The following is a 24472-nucleotide window of genomic DNA, read 5'->3' as shown; positions in this document are numbered from 1 at the left end:
GCTAAGGAAGGGGAATTGGGTCATTTTGCATTTTAATGTGAACCTACTTAACTTGCAAATCCAGAAACAATATGCAAACTGAACACAGTTCCATTCTTCAAAATACAAATTTCTTGGTATTTCATTATACAATTCAACAAAAAAAGTGTACAAAAATGTATTAGGAGATTGTGCATATCAATGCGTTTACCAGTGAAAATAGCACGCAAAATGCAACATATTAGGGCAAATTTCTTGCAAAAAATGTATATATAAGCAGGGGCGTCGCAAGGGGGGGCAGGGGGCGGGCCGCCCCTAGTTCCAGGGGTGGGGGTTAACACTTTGGCCGGCCCCTGCTACCCCGCCCCGCCGGGCGGGCCCCGAACAGGGGCATGTCGCCTTGTCCCTCTTCCAGCGGCTATTTTTCGGCGGGGGGGTGGGCCAGCGAGGGGGGATGTCACGCTTGTCACCCCCTCCTCGCTGGCCCACCCCCCACTGAAAAAAAGCCGCGGAAAGGGGGAAATTTCCCCTTTCTGCATCCACGTGCGTCGTGCCCCTCCCCCAGGGGGGTGCCTCTGCGCTGCCGCCTCCCCCAGCAGCGCAGAGGCTTGCTACACCACTGTATATAAGGCAAATTTGCTGCAAAAATGTGTGTATTAGAAGAAATGCACATTAAAAAGCTGATCAGTTTTCATGAGGACTTTTTAAAATGCCCACAAACTGATGCAGAAATGCTAAGAACTTAAGATTCGAAAATGTAAAGAAACAGAATTGACAGGCTTTTCCATCTCCACCCATGCCTTCAGCCTTACTTTTATTCTTTCCCTTTTCCATCTCTCTCTCTCTCTCTCTCTCTCTCTCTCTCTCCCTCTCTCCCTCCCTCCCTCCCTCCCTCCCTCCCTCCAATGATTTGTGGCTTTAGCACTCAGTCATACCAATGAAACAGCATAAAACCAGAGTAAAAGTTATACAAAAAGACACTTCAGGTGCAAAAATGTTCTTTCTCCATATTGGGAGATGTGTGAGTTCTTATTCACATTGCAAAGCTAGAAAGCGAGTCACAGTTCCTCTGTAATGTGCGAAAGTGCGCTCTCACTGCCTCTCAGACATCACATGCAGACAAGACCCATACCTCTCACTTTACTATTTAGGAAACATTACATGTTCCTAATTCTGTCCTCATTTCAATATGTTTTGGAACTGGGAGGTTTGACTTTAATACAGGTAAAATAAAACAGCCAGTTTCAAGGTAAACGAAACAGCTGAATCATTGCTAATTTGGTAAAACCCTCTAGTGCCAGCCTTAGAAGTTTTCATACCAGAAGTATGACTTTTATTATATCTTTACTTTTGTTTTATCTTATTTTGTTAGCACGGCTGAGCCCTAAAGCAGCAATACACTGAATAGAATGCGTGAAATAAAACAGGAGAGGACACTGTTTTCCTGATTCCTCTCTCACATGTGACAAAGGCAACCTTGTGGACATGTTCTGGTTGAGTCAGTGAGCTAGATGGGGTCAGGTCCCTCAATGGACCCCACTGCAGACTTATTCCCACACACAAGACTGCCAAACTTTGAAGGGAATCAGAAAGCAAGGTCAAACCAACCCAAGGTATTAGAGATAGAATCTGAGCCCAAACACGGGATGCAGGTGGCGCTGTGGGTTAAACCACAGAGCCTAGGGATTACTGATCAGAAGGTCGGCAGTTCGAATCCCCGTGACGGGATGAGCTCCCGTTGTTCGGTCTCAGCTCCTTCCCACCTAGCAGTTTGAAAGCATGTCAAAGTGCAAGTAGATAAATAGGTACCGCTCTGGCGGGAAGGTAAACGGTGTTTCCGTGCACTGCTCTGGTTCGCCAGAAGTGGCTTAGTCATGCTGGCCACATGACCCGGAAGCTGTACGCCGGCTCCCTTGGCCAATAAAGTGAGATGAGCGCTGCAACCCCAGAGTCGTCCGCGACTGGGCCTAACAGTCAGGAGTCCCTTTACCTTTACCTGAGCCCAAACATAATGCAAAGGCAGACTCGATAAAGGAAGGTCTGCGGTCTGCATCTGAAGGGGTCAAGAAAAAGGCATGGCAGAGGAGTGCCAACCTGGCCCCATGACCATGGGTACCCACGGCCGTGGGTGCCATGCAGCATGCATGGCCCTGGCACCAAAATTTGTGGGTGCCCGGTCCCTTCATGGGAAATTTTGTTGGAGCTTGGGTATCCAGGGCCCTAGGGAGTTGGCACCTATGGTACAGCATCAGGTTCAGCATAAGGAACTGAATGACATGCATTGTTTTCAGCAACTAGCAGAGTCCCAAGTGAAGACTGATATAGCCTGACTCCAACATCAGCTATCAGTGTGTGAGTCTACTCTAAGACCTTTGTTCCTGAGGAATGGCCTCACTCACTTTACTCAGGAGACATGCAGTGACACTGGCTTCTCTGTCATGTAGTCCACCCATGACCAGCTGCTGGGGCTTGGGCCTTTTGGTGCTGACACTGTCAAGAGCTAGGGGATGACTGTGACAGGGCCAAGGATTCTTCTGCAAGAGGTGAGTTGGGAACCCAACCCAAGCATCCTTCAAAGGTATCCCTGGAGGAGCCTTGGGAGGTCCCACCTGGTATACCAGGGAATTCAGTGCTGGGGTCAGGGGCTAGGTCTGACCACTCAATCATCAGGAGCTCTAGGTTCTTATCATCTGATGTTACCAGGGACTGGCATAATACCTACTCATTTTTTTATGTGAGAAAGGCAGCACGTTGAACATTCCCAATGTGATCATTGCTGCCCATGCGAAAACCAAGAGACTAGCTTAGTGGGTGTCAAAGCTCTCAGAGTTCATCATTCAAGAGAGATAAAAACAAACACTATGTTCATCACAATCCCATATCCATTTTTTGTTGTTTTTTGTGTGCAATGTTTTAGTCAACAGTTATATTACAAAAGTTATTGTTTGTGTGCCACAGCATTTGCCTGTCAGATACCACAGCTGTAAGTGTTTTGGTTTAACTGCCTGGATGTCTTTTCAAAAGAGCACTGGGATTTCTCTGACTATTTTACATAGTACATTTTCTCCTGCCAGCCAAACATGGTTCTTACCTACAGATCTGCCCAGCGAGATCCCAAAGCACTTCAGCCCTATTTATATTGTACTGCTTTTGTGTGCCAGGAACTGTCACTCTCTGCATGGAAAGTGTCCAGCCTCTGCATGTGAAGCCAGGCCTTTATCTCCAGCTTGAAAGGCAAGGAATCAATCATGCTCCTATCAGTTTATCTGATTCTCCTGCTCTCCTTTCTAATGTCTTGGACCTAGAGAGTTTATGCTTATATTGGCTGTTATTTTTTGTTTAATAGGCAGCCTGCCAGAAGGACAAGTGCCCTTCTGCTTCATTTGAAGAAAGAATAAAATGATCCTGCACAGCCTGGAAGCCAAGTCAATTCTATTCAGACCTTGAAAAATGGGAATATTGAAAACAGCATCAGAGAAGAGGAGGGATCTGAATACAGATGCCTTTATCGTTTCTTTCATGTACTTGGATTTATGTCACACTGAGTGACTAGAGCCATGGTCTAAAATAAGAACAAAAACAACTTTCTTTTCTGCACCAGCATCTGCAAAAGCTGTCACCCCAGAAATACCAACAAAGTACATCAATAAGCATCATTTCACTACACAAGGTCAGACTACTATAGGAGGCCCAAATAAACAATCCCTGGCTCTCAAGTGTAGAGCACTTGAAGTCCTGGGAAACGGTGCAAGACAAATTCCAGGTCACATGAAGAAAAATATTATTGCATATGTTATTTAGTCTGGTTTTTAATAGGTTAATGCTACCCAGAGCTCAATGAATGAATGAATGAATGAATGAATGAATGAATTTGCAATGTGAGACAATTCTTAAAATAGAAAAGACAGAAGTCACTGAATGATTTCCTAAACAAAAGCAGTGTTAAGTGATAACATTCTAGTTATTCAGTGCACAACTGGCCTCCTTATTTTGGATGCTCGAGATAATCTTAGGTGGTTTGGAGAGAGGAAAGGTTCAGAAAGTCACCTTCTCTCTACCCAATTCTGGCAGTGCTTTTCTGGATCCAAGCCAGCACATTTAAATAAATGGCTTGAAAATGGCTGCTCTAAAGATCTACAAGGACCATTATATCCAAGGGTAGACTAAGGAGACCGAAGTTCAAATCCCTCATCAGCCGTGCAGTTCACTGGATGAAGTGTATCTCAGACTAACCTACTTGATTTCATTGTTAGAAGTAAACACAAAATGGAGGAAAACAACAGAGCTCTTTGGAGAAAGGTCTGCTTATAAATGTGACAAACAAACAAACAATCAAACATATATACAATGATTTCATTAGAAATTATAGACCTTCCTTTTCTCCTCTGCACAAGCCACAGTATGCTTCACCTGTCATGGCTTGATAATGTTCAGAGTAACTTTTGGAGGGCCCACCCTTTAGCCACTCTTGCCAAATATGCTTCTGCTGCATGTTTTGAGAAGTGCTGGCAGCATGGTGTTTAAAGTTTCAGAACTTCTGTTACTATGGGACAATACATTCCAGTTCCTCTTAAACAGACTCCCAGGCACGTCAATGCTACATGACAGATAAAATATGGCCCTCCCCACAACCAAAAGGAAAACCAGTTAGGGAAATACTGAAAGCCAAGAAAAAAATGCCTTGGAGGTGTTGGGAGGCACACAGAGAGAGGAGAGGAGGGAACCCCACTGAGCTAGTGGGAGTCTTTGCACTGGCTTCTGCTGGCAGAACAGGGTAGTTGAATTAGGTCCCATGACTTCCCTGAAGACCACTAAATGCTTGCAGTGCTGAATAATCATTTCTATTGTTTGCTGTGCATCATTTCTGAAAGTGCACCATGGGAATTAGCAAGCTGTAAGAAATGCTTAAATCAAATATATATTAAATTATATTAACATAAAATAAAGTTATATAATAAGGAAGTCTCATTCCTGAAATCACAAATAAAACCAAGCACAAATTAAATTTCATGTATTTAAGTTTTTCCAGTAAGAACAATTATATTTTATGATCTGTTTGAAAGCTCGGGAAGAGAAGGAATCTATATATAGAGAGAAATGGACATTAAGGAATTCTGCGCTTCTTTTTAAAAAATGCTTCTCAATTAAAATATTTTAATTTCTTATTTGAAATAGAGCAGAATGCTGTATTTTGTATGTTCTGATTATTCAAAAATATGTGCACAGGATGAGTGGTATCCCATCTTTGCAGGATAACTTTAACTTGAAGGCCAAAGCAACAGGGTTGGCAAGTTGAGGGAACACTCATTAATGGTTCTGCTCTCTTGACTAAAACTGTAAATCGTTGCACTAATGGAATGAGGTCATTGGATACTCTCTTGTGTCTGTCTGCTTCACCCTCACAGATGTTCATGCTCAATGTGTGGACTTTAGTGAGTAAGGTTGAGGATCTGTGTGATCTTTCAGATAGGGCTGGCCACACACCTACCATTGCCTCTTTGGACACAAGAGGTAACTTCGCATTATTAACATATGAAATGGGCTCTAGCGTGCTGACCATTTGTTATGCCAAGGTCCTTAAAACCTCAGGATCTGAGTTTAGAATCTAACACTAGTACTTTTTAACTATTAATTTATTTACCCAGACAGATACAATCTGCAGTTTTAAAACAACAACAACAACCTACAGTCTCAAAAATAATTTTAAAATAGCCTACAGTAAAATGTGTGCTCAATTAGAGAAAGTGAGAGGGAGGGAGAAAAGCATTTCACATATCTACATATACTCACAAAGGATACATACCCGGTAACAATATATGGTGATAGCATGTATCCCCCCTGAAATCCTCATCTTGCTCTCATTCCTTCAGTTACTTGAAGGGATGCTAAAATACCTTTGTAATTTTATTCACAAAGCATCCATTTTTGTCAAAACAAAAGCAAAAAAGTTTTTGTTGTTTTTGTTGTTGTTTTTTTAGCAAAACAATTTATCCCTGACGGGAGCTGCAACTGGAATTTGCTGTTCTCACAGTACATTTACAACCTCCTGTGATAAGTATGTGTGTGTGCTAACATTCTTTTGGAAACTGATGGAAGTCAAATTAAAGCATTTCTCTTATTACAGTTAAAGCTTGTTTTCAGACTTGTTTTCATTTGATCTGAATTGTAATCTCAACACAGATAAACTGTGTTTATAAATTCTAAAAAGGGCAAATAAAGCAGCATTATAATGTATGTTAATTATATGGCTTTGAAAACCCTTCTTCTTTTCTTTTTTAAGCTTTCAAATCATCTAAAAGGGTAAGATTAAGTCAAAGGCAAGATACTCATTAATGTAGTAATTAAAGTAAGCCAAAACTGTCAAACTTTGTAAAAGTTATATTGTTTCTAAAGTATTTGAAACTGGATTTACACTGTTAAATTAATTCAGCTGCTAACAACTACATCTCTTGTAATTTATGGAATGTACTATGAAGCAAAAAGAAAGTTGGTTTGATGTGTGTACAGTCTAGCTGGCAACCTACATTCCCCTTAACAACTGTTAATCACACGTCATTTCCCTTGTATGTTTGGTCATATTCTACATAGACTTGGCCTCAACAGCTTTCTATTATACATTCACTTTTATTTCATCTATTTCTCTTTTCCTGTCTGTGCAAATCATACAAACCTCTTGCAAACACAGCAAAGGCAACAACAGCCTGAGTTTCTTTATCAGCAAAACCTTACATATATTCCAACAACAGATATTTATGTTTTAGCCAGTACAATAATGTGCTATCAAATGAAAGGTTAGGAAAGGCTGTTGATTATAGATGTACCAAATAAAAAAGTGAAGATGTAGAAAAACAAATTATTTGAGGGACAAAATCCATTTATATAACCTAAATATCATTGGAGCAGGAAAATTCATGGATTTTTTAACAAATACTTCCAGCAATTATATTTGAAATTGGTTGTTGTAATAAAGTTGTGAGACTGGATCAAGATATAGTGTTCACAGTTCATGCACAAAATGCAGTTCTGCAATGAAGTTATTGAAAAACATCAAATTATACTAATGGCTGTCTGTAAATTCTTTCTTAAAAAGCCAACCCACACTTTGCAGAAAGAAAGAAACTATACATATTTCAAGATTTATGTCTGTTTCAGGAGGATTTTTTTCATCGTGACTTCTGCAGTTCAGTTCTGTGTCACCCCCCCCCCTTCACTGCATGTACAAATACTGAAAGTGAACATTCTTAGCAACAAAACCTTTCCTAAAAACCAAAGTGCTTAAAGATCCTACCTTCATCAGTGTCTTCCAGCAGTCCCATATGCTCAAGAGCTTTCACAAATGCCACAATTATCACCAGAACAACAATCATTTCAAGTCCCTCCAAGTTCATCTTGGAAAAAAAATTATTTGTGTGACAGCATCTTTTCGTAGGAGAGCATCCTGGCTATGGAGTTAGACCTTTTTAATTAAGCTCTCCCAGACCATGATATGCTACTCAACCAGATACAATACAATGCAAAAGAAGTTCAGCATATTGCCACCATAAAACATTACTATTGACAGCAAGATGAAGAGAGGAACGCAAGGAAGTCATATCTTACCATGTCTGCATCACTTGCCTGCACGGATACAGATGTTTCTCAGTCTCTAAGGCAACAGAATATACAGGAGGTACTTTGTTTAGCGTTCCCTACAGTAGCTGTTTCAGCCAAAGTTTACAAAATATTGGCTTAGCTGAATCTGATGGCATTTCCCAACATTAAATTGAAAACAAAGCTTCACTTCTGCATTCTTTGATTTCAGTCTAAACCAAGAGCCTTTAAAGCAACTGTATAAAGTTATTCATTTGTGTGTGTGTGATGCAAACACACACGTGCATGCATGCAGATGTGTACACACACACACACACACACACACACTGCATTTCTGCTACTTTACAACGTAAGTGGCTGCAGGATTAAGTAAGATTGTGATAGGGGATGCCCCTTTGCTGTTCTATTTTGGAAGATACTTGGAAAACATTAACAGTGGAAATAAATGACTGGCGTAATATTTGAGTTGTGCAAGTGACACAAGTGCTGCATGACGGAGACTTGGTGGGCACATAGTAAGATAAAAGCTTTTGGATCTACCTCTTAAGTTGTAACCATTTCATAATGGGCAAGGGAGGAGTAGCATTGGTGGCTCACCCCATTTCAGGGGCTTGGTCTGGTTGATTGCTGAGTTGGGAGGATCCGTTTGTTTTATTTGGAACAAAATGCTACAGTTGAGACATAAAACATTTTCAAGGGCAACTTTCAATTACAAATGAGCCAAATGTTCACCTTCACTGTGGCATTTGACAAATCGTTCACATATGATACAGTCTACTACAAGTCTCCCACACCATGAAAAGTTCTGATGTGGAAAAGGGGATGAATAAATTAAACTGAAGAAAGGAAAGGAAATGGAGAAAAAAACCAAGAAACTAATTAGAATCTTAAAATTATAGAGTTGGAAGGCACCCACAAGGGTCATCTAGTCCAACCCCCTGCAATTCAGGAATCTCAACTAAAGCATGGCCATACAACCTCTGCTTAAAATTTTGCTTCTAACATTTGATTTTGTGAGATTTTATTTTCTTCCAAATCTGTGTAGCTCTTTATTAAAAGAATTTATTTTTTTATCCCATTTTTTAATTCCTCTGCATTTAGTTTCATCTGTGAATGTCTTAAGTTTACTGCATTCTGCCAACCCAGTTATTACTGAACATATTGAGCAGCAACAGGCATGGCACAGATCCTTTCAGGACACCTGGATACCTCCACTAACTGCCTGTCAGCTGTTTTGCAGTTACATTTACTACTTCTCCTATTCTCCTGTGATGGGATTACATGAATCTAGGTTTTTGTTTCTTACATGGAGTAAGAAACTTTTTTCAGCCTGAGGGCAACCTTTTGAAGGCTCCAGGGGTGCATGGGGGTGGAGTCAAAAGTGGGTGGAGCAATTAATACAATTTTTTATGTGTGCTTTAATTTTTATGAACCGCCTTGTGTCCCAGTTCTGTGAAGATGCGATGATATAAATAAATAAATTTAACAATAATAAATAATAATAAATGTTACCTTTCTACAAGCACACACTCACACCACTCTCCATCCTTCATCCAGGAAAGCAAGAGGCATTATCTGTGCTAAAGGATGTATTCCAGTGAGGCAAGCACACACAAGGAGGGTACTTAGCAGGGCCAGCAGGTGGTGTGGCAGGGGTGTGGCCTGGGGAAACTCCCAAGGGCCAGACAGACAAATTTGGAGGGCCACATTTGGCCCCCAGGCATGAGGTCCCCTACCTATAATATAAACTACAAATGTTGGCTTGTTATACATTTGCAAATGTTGGCTTGTTATACATTTGCTCAAAAAAACTTTTTATAAATAAATGAATGAATGCCTGAACCAGCTCTTAGTGGCTGCTCCATGTGCGTCAACGTTCACTGTGCCATCATGGAAAGCCAATGAAAAGAGATGGGCTATGGAAAAATCTATAGACGGAAAACAAAGCAAAAAAAAAACCCTTTCATCTGCATTTAGAGTAGTATTGTATTGTCCTCCTGTGATGATTGGAATTGGAATCGTTATTTGGAATCGTTATGTTGAGGCTTTAATTGCAAACCAACAGACTCTCTGTTTGCAGCTGTCATGGATGTTTAATGTCAATAACAACTCCCAGGATGCCATCACAGGCCAAGGGTTTTCAAGGGAGCCTGAGAGTTTAGGGAAGATCTTTTTGTGGAGGTAAATAAGGGATGAATTATGATAAGGGATGCTCAAGGTTCCCGCCACTGAAGGCAATTCATATTTTGCCATTGACAGAAGGGAGTGCCATAACCAAGGCCAAGGCCCCTCAGTGGCTGCTCTTCATCTGATTTAGCTTGCGAGGTATGCATGCCGGGAGGGAGACATCAGCTCTTCGGCCATTCAATTTTTAATGGACTGTTCATACGGTTACCCTGATATACTAAATCATGAGTTATGTTTTGAAAGCACTGCTGTGCTCATCAAAGAAGCTCCTATTATATTTCTGCATCAGGCCGCAGTGGTGGGAAAAGTTAACCTTCCCTATTAATGTTCACACTCATCATTTAAGCACTAAGTTCCAGCTGAGCCCCCAAGGGCCTCTCTAAGAGTGATATGTAATTATACCTTTCAATAGGGAAGTGGACCATATATCAGTGGCAGAGCACAAGATTTGCATGCACAGAACATTATTCAGGGAGGCACCAATGGGAAGGTGCTTCAGGTCTTTGTATAAGACACATCTCTTTGCCAGGGCGTTCTCCGACCACTAACTCTGGTGGTATTTTTCCTTTATATATGATATGATTTTTAATGTGTTTCTTTATGTTGTGAATCAGTTCAATGGAATAGAATTATTTCCAAATGAAGACATAAATAGACTAAAACCCCTTGCATCTCCAGTTAAAATACCTTATGCAGGAAGGCTGGAGTGGCTCGAGAATGAAGTTCCCCGGAAAGGTATTCTGTCTGTTTAAACAGAAGAGGGCTAAATGGAATCAGTTTGGGGCTCAGTGTATGGCAGCTACACATATTGTGTCTGCATGGGATTCTATAGCATACTTTGAAAAGTGACCAGCAGAACTGCATAGCCAGTATGCCATGTTGTTTTACAGGTAAGGGTAGCCAAAACCCAGAAGGGGGCCAGAGCTTGGTGGGAGAGCAAAAGGATCTAGGCTGAATCTCTGGTATCTCTAGGTAGGGGTATTGTGAAGGGGCTGCTGCCAGTCAGTAGATGGAGGGATCTGCCTTTCTCAGTTATATTAGTTTCTCATTTTTCCAATCTTAAATCTCATTATCCCCATTTCTGTAGCAATGTGTGGTGTGTGTTTTTAAATCCTCCTGAAAATTCAACATTGTGTGAATTTCTCCTTCTCAACACATTTTTGTATGCTGTTTTGGCTAGCATACACGTTTTTGCAAGGAATTTCACCTAATTCATGCATTAGGGTAGCAAACAAACATTGTTTGGATCCCTTTTAAATACAAACTGAACTGAATTTCTTCCCCATCCCTATTGGTCAGTGCTAACAGTATTGTGCTAGGTGGATTAATGACCCAGCTTAGTATGAGGCAGCCTCCTATGTTCCGAATTTTATGAATTTGGAAATTTCAGTGGAATTTCCAGAAGCCTATCCATTTCTCCTCAAGCAAGAGTGTTCCACAACACTTGGAAGCCTCCTTAGACCTTTGCAGGAGAACTCTAAACACAGCATGCACACAAACAGAAAAGCTTCTTCAAAGACCTCAGTCTGCTTGGTCCAGAATAGGTCCTGGAGTTTATACTCTTGCATTGCTTTGCCTCTTATATCACATTCACACCATGCATTTAACAGACATTGCTTCCTGTAAAGAATCTCAGGAATTGCTTGTAACAGAGCTACAACCCCTGCACTCTTAACAAACTACAGTTCCCAATACTATTTGTGAGACGCCACAGCTGTTAAAGTGATACAAAGTGTTTTAAATGTACAGTGTGGATGTGACCTTAGTGTACCATATTTGTTCCAATTTGTTTCTGTACCATTTATTTATTTATTGGGGGGGGGACAAGCAGAAACATAAGCAAAAGAATAAACAGGAATGTGTATTCCTTTGGTGATGGATACTCTTAAAGGAAGTGCTCCAGCCTGCTTCTTTGCATGTTCACAGGAAGACTTGAGGAGTTCTGACCTTCCAAATTATATCCTATTTCTTCCTCGAGGGTTCCACTCACGCCCTACCTACACGACTGCTCCCAAAAGATGTGCCCCCTATCTTATTACAATATCCACATTTCATTCCGCATTAACTGCATTTTGTCTTCTCCTCATGTGTGCATATTAAAAAGCAAGCAAATAAATAAAACATGACATTGTTGAAGTTACTTAGGAAAAAAATGTGCCAATTTCAGTGTTTCAACATTTCCTCTAATGCCATTCATATTTACTGAGATGCTAATAAGTATTACATTCAAGGGCAATTTCTCTGGTGCACAAAATCGACACCCAACGATTATCTCCTGCTTATGCCTTACAGTGGCACATTCTGATGCACTGAGAATGTAATGCAAATGCAAATTAAGCCTTAGAAAACATGAATTGCTGCCTTTTCCAATTCTTAATGCAGTGCCAAACGAAGGTTCGGAAGAATAATGGCTAAGAGTCCAGGACCGTTATTAGTTTTCTATGCTTTATAATAAATAGGAGGAAGCCGCATTACATTCCACTGTAGATTTCAAATCCCCATTTATTTATTATTACACATCAATGGAGATCAGATCAGCAGCGACTGATGTTCTTTTTCAAAGTTTTCTAACTCAAGAACAAAGGAGTAAATAAACAGGCTGTGTACAAATATGGGATGTAACTGTGCAGCAGCACCTGTCACATTAAAGGGAGCTTATTTTTATCTTCACTTCTGTTTATGTAACTCAAGCAGTTTATTATTGCGAGGAAAAATACCAACACTTTCATATTATGGAACTTGAGAAACACTGGGTTAAATCTTCATATTACATTTTGAAAGCATTTGCTCATACTCTGTATCTAGCCATCTAAAATGCCTCTGGGGTTTTATTTATTGTTCATGACGGACCACTGAATTCCATTCAAATCAGTGGGTCATTTGCAGTTGCCTTTGGAAAGCTGTGGACTGCAGTCTTAAATACTTTCTGAAGCAAACTAAAATATTCTGATTTTTGTTTTAATTTTTAAGTTTTTGTTTCCACCCTTACCTTTCCACATTTACTTTTCAAAGGAAGGCTTCTGGTCGAGTCTCTAAAACGTTTGATATCACATAATTACTACAGGTGAACTGTGAGACTTGTCAATAAATCTATATAGTTTTTTAAAAACACTAAAAGTGGACAATGGGGGGGGGGAGCCTTGAGGGCACAAAAACAATTGACACCACTGTGGGATGCCTATGACAGTAGTCTGTTTAAAAAATACAAAATGAATTTTAAATTGTTGGAGGGCAGCAAGATAATTTTAAACATTTTTTAAAATGGGAAGGGGGGAATTTGTGAAACCAAATTATATTCTGTAGTGTGCAGTGCCATGAGCAGAATTTCCCCAGATGATCTAAGTCACTGGTCCTTAGACCCACTAGTGGATTGCTGCCTGACCCAAGGTTACAACAGAAGCCCTACCACCATGGGTTCCCAAATGCATGCTTGGGTTAAAAGTGGGACCTGGGTCTGAAAAGGTAGAATTTACCCGACTTAAGTGATCTTACAGGTCTGCACACAATGGCAAGTGGTCTTTCAGTTGCAGCCCAATAAATTCTGGGGGTCACAGTTGCCTCATCTCTGCATTAAGTATATATCACTGCAATCCTATATATGTCTACTTAGAACATGGGTAGGCAAACTAAGGCCCAGGGGCCGGATCCAGCCCAATCGCCTTCTAAATCCAGCCCACGGACAGTCCGGGAATCAGCGTGTTTTACATGAGTAGAATGTGTCCTTTTATTTAAAATGCATCTCTGGGTTTTTTGTGGGGCATAGGAATTAGTTCATCCCCCCCAAAAAATATAGTCTGGCCCCCCACAAGGTCTGAGGGACAGTGGACTGAATGACTTTACTCTCAGATAAGTGTGTATAGGATTGCATTTACTTCTATTTAAAAGGTTGGTGCTTTTTGTTTTTAAAGTGTGTCAACAATTCTCTAGTAGCAAGTCTTAGGAGCCTTCAGAGTTACTGGTATCAGAAATTCGGGAGGTCTGTTTATAACAGAAAGCTCAGCCATGGTAGAAAGCAGGTATTAACTTCATTTCTGTTCTCATCTAATGATGCAGTGTGGAGCTCTCTAGCTTGAAAGAGGCACCTCTCAAAAGAAAATGTGACCAAGTATATTGAGAGTCATGTTCTTTTTAACCAAGCTCAAAAAAATACATAGTGCTGAACAAATAAATGAAGATGCAGCAGGGCTCCTGACAAGCCAAAGATGACAGGAGGTTAATAGTCTGTCTGGTGGGCCTAAAAGCTCATTTTTCTAGTAGCAGTCTACACCGAACCTAACCACAGGCATATCTTCTCAAGGTTATGAAATGGGAATTTTCTTTTTTGGGTGTGTGTATGGAGGGGTGTTGCTTTGGAAAACTAAAGCAAGCAGCAAATCCAAGCCCCTGGTGTCATATGTATGCACCTCTCTGTCAAACTAGGTGACAATCCAAGCTCATAAACTGCTGAACTAAACCACCAACACTGCACAGACAACTCGAACTATTAAAGGACAGAAGTCAGCTGAGCCGCTGTCTGACTTGGTACCTGCAATCACAACATAATCATGCCTGCGCCGCACCGGTAAGGGCGGGTAGTGGCAGCGGGTGGCGGGGGTTGCCAGGGGCCGGAAAACTGAGTCCCTCAGGCCGTATCCGGCCCGCGGGCCTTAGTTTGTAGAATCCTGTCCTAGCAGCTTGACTGGCATGCATAAATGTACATTTCTCCTCAACATCGTCTGTCTCACAGGAGCAGCACTGTAACTGAAATGTAAATCAGATGACAGGTAAGTAGCCATGTTGGTCTGCCATAGTCAAAACAAAATAAAAAATAAAAATTTCCAGTAGCACCTTAGAGACCAACTAAGTTTGTTCTTGGTATGAGCTTTCATGTGCATGCACACTTCTTCAGATACACTGAAACAGAAGTCACCAGACCCTTATATTTAGTGAGAGAGTGGGGAGGGATGTTACTCAGAAGGGTGGTGGGAATGGGTGATAGGCTGATAGGTGTGGAAAACCTGTTGACGACTGTTAACAACTGCAATTGGTCTTACAGGAAAAAGCAAGGGGTGAGATGGCTAAAAATAGCTTTGTCATGTATAATGAGATAAGAATCCAATGTCTTTGTTCAGACCAGGTGCTACTGGAAGGAATTTTTTTATTTTTAAAATCAGATGAGTGAGATCGCAACCCAATTTCCCAATGCCACTGATAAATACCTGCTGTTATGTGAGGTTTTTAGCCATTATGTTGGCACAGAAGCGATATGTACACAAAAACAACTTGTCACTCCACACTAAATATTTTTCCTCCTTCCCATGTCACTGATAATTCCATCCAATTTTCAGGATGAAAAGATGAATGCATCAGCCACAGTTCTGAAATGAATTCATAAACCTGTATTAAGATAAACAGAACTGGCATTATTTAAAGCTCAAAATGCTTCCTTGACAGCTGTATTAGATATCAGCGAATTTCATCTAGTGCTAGAATGACCCTTCGTACTGTTGCTTTCTACCAAATTGGAATAAAAATTGCTATTTGCAGTCTTAGTACAGGATTTTTTAAAATGGCATTTTGTTGAACAACAAATGCTGATTGTTGTGAAGTGAGATGGAATATTTCACATACACCTTGCTTAAGGCTCTCCTTCTGACTGGCCCAGCCAGATCTACAAGCATTCAGTAGGAGGGGAGAGGGTTGCTTGTCACCAATCTTCCTTCCCCCAATTCCAGGCTTTCTCTGGCTCTGGCACTACCTTCCCAGAATCCTTCCTTCATAGCATCTCTCATCTCTTATAGGTGGCTTTTCAAACTGCACCCATTTATTGGCCCCCCCAGCTTTATTTCCTGCAAATTAAACTCTTGTTCACAAACAGACCATGGTCTTGCCTCCTAACTGGATGAGTATTTTGGACCATAGCACCCCTTTCTCAACACACACATCCATTTCTATCCCCCATCCATGCGAGTAAGAGGCATGATCAGAGTTTGTGGGGTCTGAACTGGCAGTGACTGGCAAGGAATGAGGCCTTGGCATGGTGGAGGCAGGTCAATGAAGATGCTGACTCAGTTTGGCAACAGCTGTAAAAAAAGGGCGGGAGTGAATACCATGCTAGAGATCATTAGGAATTAGTCTAAAAATAAAACTTCAATATCACAATTACATTACACAAATCTACGGTGCAGCCACACTTGGAAGACTTGGTGTAGCTCTGGACACCTCACCTCAAAAATGATGTTGTAGACACAGAAAAGGTTCAGAAAAATACAACCAAAATTATAAAGGGGATGGACCAGGGTAATGCCTTGCAACTAGCTATGGACAATTCTTACTTTTCATTCTTATCTGGGTATCTGGAAAGTTTACAAACATTTCAATAAATGTACATAAACCAGAGCTCTTATTTTAACAAAGAGGTTAAAAAAAATTATAAAGAAATCATCCAAATAGTTAGCACAGCTAATTGGAGATGATTACATTTAACATGACTGGTGACAAACGGCACAATTCCAGCATGAAATGTCTATTGTTTCTTCTCATGCTCAGCTGTATGCCCTTTCCCTTCTCATCTTTAATTTCTCAGAGGTACAACATATTCACCCAGCTATCTCTCTGAGTTAGACATTGCTACATGGCAGTTTTTGCTTCAGTGCTGCCTATTCCCTCCAGTATAAGTCAGACACATTATTCTTCAGCTTGGGTGACAATAAACTCCATCAAACACTCTCCAGGGAAAGGCAGATTTTCTGCCTTTGTATGGAGATGATTTCACAATCAAGAGCCAGTGATCATGATGTTCTACACTTCGAGATGAAGATGTTGTTCATATAAAAAGTCTGAATGACCACTGAACCTCTCTTATGCTATTTATCAAAAAGTTTGAGGAAGAAAAATATGAAGGGAAGCATTTGTGACCTGAATGAGTATTCAAGCTAATGCAGGTTATGGATTTGTACATTGTCTGAAGAAAGGATCACTTTAAGCTTGTGAAAGCTTGTGAAAACAAATTTGACTGGTCCAGGGGTTCTTTACTTTTTACCTTTACCTATATTATGAGCTGTGTGTTACTGATCCAAAACCTCATCCCCACCCCAAATCCCACCTTGTTATCATCAGATGGACTATTTTAGTGCCCAACCAACTATGCACGTAAGGATTTAACCGATAAATCTGCAGATTATTAGTACTGTAAGTCAAGATATAAGCGGAGCACCCAGCTGATTTAACAGGGACAGTAGCAGAATCAAGAGCCAAATCCTATGTAGCAGAAGGATCTCAAAAGATGTGCACATCATTTGCTCCTAACAGCATTGAGGAGAAAGAAGGGATACGCTGAATGGAATAAAAGTTAAGAGACGCTCAGGTTCAGGAGGCTCACGGCTGTTTTTATAAGATCGTAGAAAAAAAGATTGTTAAAGAGATCAGAGTCCATCAGATTGTGGAGAATATTTAGGAAGAGCTTTGGAATCTTGGTTAAGGGAAGAGTCATAACCAGGACAGATGAATCTGTCATTTTCAGCTTGTCTCTGCTCCTCATGCTTCCAGTTTTAAGTTTAGTTCACTGCATTTCTTCATCAGCATTTTCTAAATAAGTGGCTTGCAAATTTGTATACCTTTTTTGTGCATGTTCCTCCTCATGCATTGCATACCCTCTAACGAAAATACGGACGTCCTATTCAGTAGTAGTAGTAGTAGTAATAATAATAGTAGTAGTAGTAGTAGTAGTAAAATTTATATGTCAGCCATTATACATTAAAAACATCCCTATACAGGGCTACCTTCAGATGTATTCTGAAGGTTGTATAGTTACTTATTCCTTGGCTCAGGGGTCACATAACTCCCTACCCTCCAATATTTCTCCAGTGAAAAGAGGGACATCCTAAGGAAAAGCAGGACATTCTGGTATCAAATAAAAAACTGGGACGGCTTCTGTAAATCTGGGACTGTCCCTAGAAAATAGGGACACTTGGAGGGTCTGGCATTGCTTTGGTGTGCAACTTAACACAATATAATGCTTTTTACAAGAAATGTTCCATAATACAATGTATTTTTTGTACATCACTTTTACGAGCTTGTCTGGTTCTGCGTGCAGTTTCCCGTAATATAACATTATTGTTAACATTTTTCTGCTTGGTGAACTACAAAGGCCCCAGGTTCAATTCCAGCATCTCCAGATAGGGCCTTGGCCTCTAGCTTAAATATTGAGAGAAGGAGGATGTGGCTGAGACTAGGAGCTGTTATGCCAAAGGCTCAGAAATCATACTGAATTCCTAATATAGACTCTAAGGCTACTGGCCATAAGCCCAAAGAAACTAAGCCAGGTTCTTCATTGATGCTTTCCCCCAAGCCCAGTTCACCCAAAAAATCAACTATCTCCTACTCTGCTGCATCTGCCCAAAGAGGAGAGACCATAGAACAGAAGAAAAGCAGCCCAGAAGATTGGCTGTTTAGAGCCACACTGCTCAGGTGTGTGTGTGTGTAGAGGGGGCAGCGGAGCTTAGGAGGGATAGACTAGATGGAAATATTTAAAGTCTCCGTCTACCTATAGCCTTTGTCAGAGTGAATTTTGCACCCGGAGCTTTCCACTGTGCTGTGACCACTGGCCTGCTTTGCTGGTGGTTCAGCAGACCTGAAGGAAAACAAATGCCAGTAAGCAGCATAGTCCAACTTGAAGCTCGAGTTTTTCAAGCAGAGCTCTTTAGAATTCTTCAGGCTTAGGAAAACCTGAGTATCTACATTGTGCTTTCATAACATCTTCCTTGCCCCAGGAATAACATGCGGGGCTCATAAATCGATGGCTGAGACTAATGATTGCAATGCTAAAGAAATAGAACTACCTGCAAAGACACCAATGTGTCATCTTTTATTGCCAATATAAAGTTATATGAATTCTTATTTTATTTTATTTGTTGTAGCTGAGGCTTTTTATCTGACACCAGAGAAGCCTTGTTGGGAGAAGCAGGAAAAAATAAAATATGGATGTAGTTTAAAACTTGCAAGCTTGGTTTTTTTCTCCCCTTATTGGGTGCTTGAACAAAAATGGCTCAGTTAAAAATTGAAGTAAAGCAGATGCTTTTCGGATGAAATGTTACTATTGGTTCTATAAACCTGAGGGTGGCCTGACCTTTTTGCTAAACTAATAGATGTTTTGGATGTGAGTTTACAGGAAGTTACTAGAAGCTGGTGAGCCAAATATTGATATAGAATTCTATTTCTACTGGGATATATGGTCTCATATAGGTTTAGGCTAGATAGGTTTCCCATGGTTGTGCCCACAATGAACTATCTAAGAAGAGTCTGCTGGATCAGGTCAATGGTTTATCTAGTCTTCTTTCTGGGGCCAACCAGATGCCTGTGGGAAAACCAGCAAGCAGGACCTGAGCACGGGAGCACTCTCTCCTCCTATGGTTTCCAGCAATTGGTATTCAGCAGCATTAATAATATGGGGGGAGGGAACGAGGGCCACAGCTCAGTGGCAGAGCACCTGCTCTGCTTGCAAAAGGTCTCACATTCAATCCCTGGTATATCCAAGGCAGAGCAGGGGGGGGGGGATCCCTGCCTGAAATTCCTGGACAGCTGCTGCCAGTCAGTGTTAAGAACACTGAGCTAGATGGAACCAATGGTCTGACTCAGCATAAGGCAGCTTCCTATGTTTCATGCTGAATTATCAGTAATTAAGGCAAGAAAGTAAAAGGAATTAATCAGAAACAACCAGATGTCAATGATAATGGCAGCTGAGCATCAAACAAAATGCAACTTGAGGATCTGAGGTGGGAATGGGAATAATATCTGCACTGATAGATCATAAAAATGCAAACAGGAAGAGAACTAAACAAGAGAGACTAGAAACAATGAATTTCCACTGTTTGCCATGAAGATTTTAAATGCAAAGCTTTTAGTTATTTTCATCCATCCACCCATCCACCAATTCAATAAATATACCGCCCTTCATCCAAAGATCACAGGATGGCTTACAGTATAAAAAGCTACACTGTAGACTACACAATACAGCAATGCTGTTTTCTATAACATTTTAATTAGTTTCTTGGATAAGTTGGATGTACTGTAGATTCCTTTTGCCTCCCCACCCCCCACCCCGCCCCTGGTACTACCATCACGTCCCGAGCACAAAATAATTCCAGCTAAAACCTTATATTCATTTTTCATATGGTCTAGTGCTCATCTGAAGACTGCAAAAACAAAAACAAGCCATGCTTCCCCTGCCTGTCCCCTTAATCTTCTGTGGGCCCCTTCTCCAGTTTTCAGAGAATGACTGGAAGTGGGGAGGCAGAAAAAGGTCCTCCTTTCCTTCCACTCTGCAGACAAGCTCTAGATTTTCCCTACACCCCTTTCCTTCATACTACATATTGTATATCATTTCTGGCACCACCTTAACTGCAGAGAATGCAAACAGCAGCAGCCCACCCAGCAGTCAGGTAGCAGCAGAGCTGGGCCACATCCACAGCATACATTTAAAGCACTATTATGCCACTTTAAGCAGTCACGGCTTCCCAAACCAGCATACTTAACAAACTACAGCTCCCAGAACTCTTTGATCCTGGGAGCAGTAGTTTAAGTGTGGTGAGAGCTAATAAGAGGACCCCTCTTCTCTCACAGAGTGACAATTCTCAAGAGTGATTTAACAGTCAATCCCTCTTCTCAGGGAATTGTAGCTGTGTGAGGGGGTTCCTAACAATTCTCAGCACCAATAACAAATTACAGTTCCCAGAAGACATGCCTGCTTAAAGTGGCATCATGACGCTTTAAAATGTATTGTGTCGATGTGGCCTTGCTTTGGGGTTTGGTTTTCTTTTTTTTCTTTTTCCCAGTATTGGGAAATGGAGTGATTGAGATTGCTCAAAAAAGGGAGAAGGTAGGGATGGGTTCTAGTTGAGGGTAATGTCATATGAATGATGCCCGGAAATCTTGGATTCAGCTTCAGACTCACAGTCAAACCCAGACTCACAGTCAAACCCAGCTTTCTGTTCTACACATACCAAGTGCCATACCCGAGAAAGCCCTTTAAAATGATTTCTGCTGACATGGTAAGTTTTCATTTTTCCTAGATAAGTGCCATTTAACCACAAATGGTTCGCCATTTTTGAGCTAGCACAGTCCCCAGGTGAGGACTATTCCACAAAAATGGAACACATCACAATATACTTTTTGCTCTTTGTGGGCTTCCCCTGAGGAACAAGTCTAGGGACAAATACTGGAAGCAGCAGCAAACTGCAAAACCACATTTTTCTATATAGGCAGAAACAGAAGGATGTGGGGATTCTTGAGGATAAGGCATCAGATGAAAGATATTGATGGTGCGACTGAGCATTCAGCCAAAATTGAAAGTTTTAATATCTCCCTCATACAAACTCACCCCCCAATCATTTTTTGAGATTTTTTAGGGGGAATAGAAATGGAAGAAATGTGTTCATCTATTGGTGCAGGGCAGGTATCAGAGAAAAGAGGGAGCAAGTCTATATTGTCATGGTAAGAGGGATGTATTCCTCCTCACTCCAGCCAGAGGAAGGGGAATGACATTTGTTTGTACTCACTGGCATCACAACAGAGCCAATCAAGTTTTGAAACAACACACTGTCACCAAGGTCAACCCTATAGTTACCCTGACTTTGAAGAGGGGAGATATGAGACTGTTGTTTAGTGAACCGGGCAAACACTCGGTTTGGCACTGCTGTCTATCAGACCACCTGCCAACAGAAGGCAAACAGACAGGGGGTGTCAGTCCAGTTGTCTTTGCAATGGAGAAATGTTCCATCCCCAGTGCTGGGCCAAGACATTTTGCTGGCTGAAGGAGAGACCAAACAGAATTCTCCCTGCCCCCGTGGTGCCACCCTATGGCCAATGCTTTAAGAAGACTTTCTGCATGATTCAGAAACCAAATCCTTGTCTTCATCAATCACTTCCCATTGTGCTACCTGAAGCAGGTCACATGGCTCATGATGGGGTCACATTGTGAAGAAACCTTTTCATAAATGCATCCAAGGAGGAAGGGGAAACACAATGCCTTTGAACAATCACAAATAAACATGAAATAAACCCTTTTTTTCGCTCTGAATAAGTTCACTTGCAAAATCTGGCACAATTTGTGTACTACCATAGTAAGGGCAACAAGTCTAATTAAAAGTATCATAATTCAAGTCAATGACAGACTTTCCTCCTTCCTTATCATATTTGCAAGGATATGCAATTTTAAAAGAATAATGATACAGTGATTAATAATGATAATAACCATGCACTTACCAGTCTTGAGCAGAGTAGGGCTGTCTTCCTGGAGGCAGATGAGCAATAGTAGGAGCAGAAGTGGCTTCCTTCTGTCTGGGTCTAACCAGTGTTCACACACTAGAGAATGCTTTTCTTCCAAACTTCCAACTACCTATTTTTATTATTCAGTGGTAAGGATTGCTCTGCTTTACCTCACTGTGAGGCTTATTACAAAAGCCTACTGAATAAAACGGAAATGGTGGCAGATGAACTATACCTATACATGAGACTGGGCACATTTAAGTCAAGTCAAGAGTGTTTATTTTGAGCACTGTGGAGTTCAAACTGGCAGCACCGATTAAGCAAGGACCTCTGTCTCTATCAGGACTGCTGGCTGGAAGAGAGAACTGCATGCAGTTCAAGCTACACACACACACAGCACAGAATCCTTATGGCTCAGGAAATCGGGGGTGACACCACAGGGCCCATCACACCCCATTGTCCCTTATAAGTTCCCAAAGACCTTTAGTCTGGATTCACTTGTCTGCCATTGAGCCTCAGTGCCACTGGTGGTAATGATCTTGTAAAAAGTCTATTGTGTAAGTCAAGGAATGACAAGTATTTTTAAAATCTGAAACTTCTTTACTTTAGACTTTTGCTCCTTTTTGGTAACCATCAAGTCTAAATGGACTCCCAGGGACTTAAGTGTAATGACATTTACAGAGGGTTGCAAATTAGAAACCCTACAGTGAGGCTATGTTGGATAGTTGAAATGGTGGGCTTCCTATGGCATGTTGCTTTTTTCATCCCACTGTGTTGAATGCTAAGAACCCTGGGATAGTTAGACTTAGGATGTTTCTCAGAGATACAGACATTAGAAATTGTCGTCATATCTTTAAGCAGGGGAATGGGCCTGGCTTGCCTGCATTATTATTATATTTGTGGGGTACATTTTTCATTAATCTGCATGTGACCACACCAACCAGAGATTTCACACAGTATACACTGAAAAGGGTGGTGCAAAGTAGTCGTACTCAGTTTGCAATACACAAGATAAATTTGTACAACTGGAAATCTCAGGATGCAATACTTCGTGTGCATATTGGGCAGTAAGACCCACTGAAATCAGTGGGGATTGATCACAAATACGCATGCATAGGATTGAGCTGCCATTGTTTTATAATGCACATCAAACCTGGAATAAAGAAAATCTTCCTTGTGCAATTTGCAAACAACCCATTCAATATGACCTTGATGTATAAAAGCAATCCATACCCAGGTGCAGGGGAGAACAAACCAGACCAAATTGTGTCAAGACCATCTCCCTTTAGGGAGAAAAACTGGACAAAAGTGTTAACTGATTTCTGGATACAAAAGAGAACTGTTTTGTGATTAAGTAGAAACAAGGAACAGTCAAAATTTTTGAGGGCAGGGGAACAGAGGAGATGCTTCCTGTAGGAACCCTGGGCAGTTCCTGCTGCCCCCTGCAGAAGAGATCCAGTTTTCTATACTGTGTTAAATGTGAATTCTTTCCACCATCCCTGATCATGCTAGAGAGAGAAGCAAAAGGAGATGATACCCTGAAACAAAAGAAGTTTAAAATCCATGGTGGTACAAAGGTATGACAGCTGGCTCAATGAACTGATTTCGATGCCAAGATGAATGACAAGCTGCTCGTTGCTAGCAGGCGTTCAGAGCAGCGAGGGTCATGTAGGAAGCAAGGCATGCCTGTTCCACAGCAGTCATATATGATGGTTGACAGGAGCAACAATGTTCTTGGCCTGATGGTTAGTGGAAGGCAACCACTTCTTTAACCGGTTCACAAAGTAAGCTTTTCCATGTGTGACCTGTTAACTTGCCACTCACTAAAGCAAAGGGCCATAAGGAACTCTTAGAAAGAACTGATCTTAGAGGGGTGGGTCTTACAGGAAAGCCAGAAACAGAGCCACCAGCATTATATAGACATATAATGTATAGATGTGCAGGATAGCTGCACACTAGAAAAGTAACTTGGAATTAGGGTCTCTGTGCCATATGGCATTTGATCCTGACTTTCCAAATAAACACCTAAAGATATGGAAAACAAGCACTATTCAAATGAATAATAGAAAAGCCGCCACTGAACTCAGCGGGGCTTACATTGTGTGATACAGTCTTTACTGTGAATTTATGATAGCATCATTGGCATTTCAGTGGCTTACGGAGCCCGGGGCAGTGCAAACTTTGAAGATGACAGTCTAACCTTGTTAACAGGCTGCACAGCTTGAAGAAGGCTTACTTTGGTTCCTTATATCCCCAAACTGCACATTTCACCAAAATAGACCAATCCTGACTTACCTGCAAAAAGAAAAAAGAGAAAAAGAAAACACCAAGTTGTTTGATTGGATTATTGCTCACATGCTTCAGCAGAAATGTGTGTTGGCAAGGACTAAAAAATAAATAATGATTCTTGAGAAAAACAAAATCACAGCAGCGTGAGCTAAGACAACTTCAATGTGTCTGATGATTTATTTAT

General features: G+C 41.1%; 1 protein-coding gene across 4 annotated transcripts in view; it reads right to left on the bottom strand.

The window, feature by feature from the left end:
• Positions 1–24472, bottom strand: part of KCNIP1 (potassium voltage-gated channel interacting protein 1) — a 307522-nt gene that overhangs the window by 142894 nt on the left and 140156 nt on the right. Inside the window, exon 1 of one of the 4 annotated variants that reach the window (XM_033139868.1) lies at positions 24200–24294. The exons of the other annotated variants lie outside the window; for them this stretch is intronic. The gene's annotated coding sequence lies outside the window, so the exon portion shown is untranslated. Of the gene's footprint in view, positions 1–24199; positions 24295–24472 lie in introns of those variants that run through there. 4 annotated transcript variants of the gene reach the window in all.

This window comes from Lacerta agilis, chromosome 2, assembly GCF_009819535.1.
Source record: "Lacerta agilis isolate rLacAgi1 chromosome 2, rLacAgi1.pri, whole genome shotgun sequence".
In the NCBI taxonomy this organism is placed as follows: domain Eukaryota; kingdom Metazoa; phylum Chordata; class Lepidosauria; order Squamata; family Lacertidae; genus Lacerta; species Lacerta agilis.
This window is presented reverse-complemented; position numbering and strand designations above follow the sequence as displayed.